The sequence below is a fragment of the Malus sylvestris genome, chromosome 12 (assembly GCF_916048215.2).
Source record: "Malus sylvestris chromosome 12, drMalSylv7.2, whole genome shotgun sequence".
NCBI classification, from domain to species: domain Eukaryota; kingdom Viridiplantae; phylum Streptophyta; class Magnoliopsida; order Rosales; family Rosaceae; genus Malus; species Malus sylvestris.
Genome location: NC_062271.1, coordinates 13,875,201 through 13,878,732, shown reverse-complemented (window position 1 = coordinate 13,878,732; position 3,532 = coordinate 13,875,201). Strand labels below are relative to the sequence as shown.

The 3,532-nt window shown below is 37.6% G+C and overlaps 1 long non-coding RNA gene across 1 annotated transcript; it reads right to left on the bottom strand.

Moving 5' to 3' along the window:
* Positions 1–428: 428 nt before the first annotated feature.
* LOC126592046 (uncharacterized) lies at positions 429–2,880 on the bottom strand. The gene is made up of 3 exons (XR_007612588.1): positions 2,517–2,880; positions 505–680; positions 429–469 (listed from the first exon to the last, which is right to left on the bottom strand). It is a non-coding gene; the product is annotated as an uncharacterized LOC126592046 (long non-coding RNA).
* Positions 2,881–3,532: the final 652 nt, after the last annotated feature.

Sequence of the window (3,532 nt, the reverse complement as noted above, 5' to 3'; positions counted from 1 at the left end):
ATTGAATTAAACTCAGAATTGTGCACACATCTACGAATAATCTGGTCAGGACAATACTTCCATAAATATGGATCATCCCACTGATAGGAGCATATTTATGCGCCTTAGTTAGCTAATTCTTATGCATTTTCGTTATGTTTTCTTAGTTAAAGTAGTCTTTTGAGCTACTTTCATGTGTTTTCAGGTTCAAAGGGCATATGACATAAAAGATGGCAAAATGGAGCATTTTAGAGCAAAAGTGAGCTTGGATTGAAAAGTACATGCTTGGAACAAGGAATGGACGAGTTTGAAGGTCGAGGGAGCTTAAGAAATGAAGAAATGAAAGTAAAAAACAAAGAAGTCGAAATTGGCAACTAAAGTTTCTAAAGTTGGAAGTTTCTATTCTTGGAGGTTTCCATTTTCGAGAGTTTCTATTCTTGGCTTTGGGCTTTTGGATGACCCATCTTTGCCTCTTGGACCTATGCCGCACCTAACCCTAACCCTAGCCCACTTAATCAGCCGCACCTAGGCCTTGTTCACATGAAAAAAATCTGATTACTTACCCTAAGCCCATGCCGCACCTAATGTTCTAGAAACCCTAGTTTTTGGTGGATTTCCTAACCCTAGCCGCACCTAAACCCTAGCCCATTTGTCTAACCTGATTTCTTTAGGGTTTGGCTGCCTATATATATGTGTTTTACCTCCCTTGGCCGAAGACCACCCTCTCCCTTGGTTGTTACTTAGAATGCGTTTCATCACTTTAGTTCCAAATGCTAGAACTCATGCCAATTTCATTCAAAACATTTCATTGAATTGCATAACACGTATTCAAGATGAAGTTGTTTAGTAGTTACCACCATAGCCAAAAAGCCTTCATTCCATACATTTGTTTTTGTAGGTTTTAGCCCCGTTGAGCCTTGTTTAGCCTATATTGTTTGTTAACCCACGTTATCCTTACCTAGCCTAGATTAGGACCATCCATACCCTTGTTCTTAAAGCATAGTAAGCATGACTTAAAATGAATTCCTTTTGATCAAGGGTGTGCAGAAAACAAGTGTGGGGGAAAATGAGCCTTGTGTATTGTGTGCCAAAGTCTTAAATGAGGCATGGGGTAGAAAAGAAAAAGAAAAGAAAAAAAAATGTGAAAAGTGTGAAAAAGAGTTGAAAGAGCATGAAATTGAGCTCTAAGGTGTTGGTTGTTGAAGAAAGGGTCCAAAACATTGAATTTGACCCTAAGTGTTGCTTGAATTTCCCCTTTGAGTTTAAAAGTTGATTTTTGCATTCAAAAGTGAATTCTAAGTGTCAATTTCATTGCTTTGCTTACTATTGTTTTAAGAACGTTTGTTTATCCTTCACCTTTCTTTGTTAGCCAATACCCCAAGCCCCGTTACAACCCTTAACTTCTATCTTGAGTGTTGTGTATTTCAATTTGTGGAGGTTGGGATTGGTATGAGCATATGGTGTCACTGGTTCTCGCGTCTAAGTAGTAGCATTCCTTTCATGAGATCATATGCATGCTTATTAATTCAGAAAAAGCTTTCCTTGTTATAACATATGTGAGCATTCGTTTTCATATTTACATCAATCTTCTCACATATAACTAGTATAGGGTGTGTAGTCAGAGAATCTGTGTGAAAATTGAGTGCATATCTAGTGAGGAATTGAGCAAATTCTCTAAGGCATGTTACTAAAGTCAAAATCATGTTTTAATTGGTTAAATGTGAACTAGTACGTGGTGACTATGATTAAGTGTGTGCTTAAGTGTAAAGATGGCTAAAATCTGTGGGAATGATGATTTTTAATATGTCATGTGCATTGGAAATCCCTGAGGCAAACGTTGGAAGGTTTAGGTTGTTTTTGTTTGTTTTGTTTCGTTTTGTTTTTCTTTTGTTTCTTTGTTTTGCTCGAGGACTAGCAAAAGCTAAGTGTGGGGGAATTTGATAGGAGCATATTTATGCGCCTTAGTTAGCTAGTTCTTATGCATTTTCGTTATGTTTTCTTAGTTAAAGTAGTCTTTTGAGGTACTTTCATGTGTTTTCAGGTTCAAAGGGCATATGACATAAAAGATGGCAAAATGGAGCATTTTAGAGCAAAAGTGAGCTTGGATTGAAAAGTACATGCTTGGAACAAGGAATGGACGAGTTTGAAGGTCGAGGGAGCTTAAGAAATGAAGAAATGAAAGTAAAGAACAAAGAAGTCGAAATTGGCAACTAAAGTTTCTAAAGTTGGAAGTTTCTATTCTTGGAGGTTTCCATTTTCGAGAGTTTCTATTCTTGGCTTTGGGCTTTTGGATGACCCATCTTTGCCTCTTGGACCTATGCCGCACCTAACCCTAACCCTAGCCCACTTAATCAGCCGCACCTAGGCCTTGTTCACATGAAAAAAATCTGATTACTTACCCTAAGCCCATGCCGCACCTAATGTTCTAGAAACCCTAGTTTTTGGTGGATTTCCTAACCCTAGCCGCACCTAAACCCTAGCCCATTTGTCTAACCTGATTTCTATAGGGTTTGGCTGCCTATATATATGTGTTTTACCTCCCTTGGCCGAAGACCACCCTCTCCATATTCAGAAATTCGTCCAAAACCCTATTTCCCACCTTGCCGCAGCCTTCCATCCCCAAACTCCCAACTTTCTGCCCAAATTCAACCTTGCCGCACCATCCTCTTCCCCAAACCATTCCTACATCCTTCCATAACCATTCATCCACCTTGTGCAGCCACTAAAGGAGGAGAAAGAAGGAGTGCCGTGCAGTCCAAATGAAGGAGAAGCCTTGCACATGCAATCTGCCATTAGTGGAGTGTTTGGAGTTCTTTCTTTCTTTGTTTCTGTTTTCATGTTTAATTTAAATTGTTGTTCAATTATGTTAGACATGTGGAACTAATTTCTTTTTAGTTAGAGGTGAATTTGAAGCCATTGACATATGTTTTATATGATTTGATTTCTTCCAATTATGATTTCAGAAATTGTGAATGTGATTTACTTATCTATTTGATTGATAACTTGTTTATGTATATGGGTTGAGGGTCGACACTTAATTTGCATGCTTAAACTTGATGCTAGGGTATAAGGGAATTTCACCTAATCGTTATTAACTTATATTCATAAGTAGTGAAAGTCGCTAGTCACGATTGTGTTAAGTAAATCCTAGGCAAGAGTAACATGCGTATCCCATAGTTATGAGTGCCTCGTCAATGCTTATGATGTCCATTGAACTTAATGATCTTTGATATGTGTCTCTATCATGCGTATTCCATAGTTAGGGTCCTTGATAAGAATAATTTGGTTGTAATGCGTATTCCATTCAATTCAATGAATCTAGGGAAATTTGAGAATTAATTGGTGCAATCTAGTTAATTTGGGGCATTGTCATTCATGGTTTGTTGAAAGAGTAATTGGAGATTGAGTTGTATGCATATGTTCATGTGTGGATAAGGAATCCTCTAACTAGCTTCTCACCATTCTATTTAATCACAATCTGATTTGCTTTACCTTTGTTTTTAAAGTTTGAGTTTTAAAGTTTTAATTTCGTCAAAATCATTCCCCCATTTAT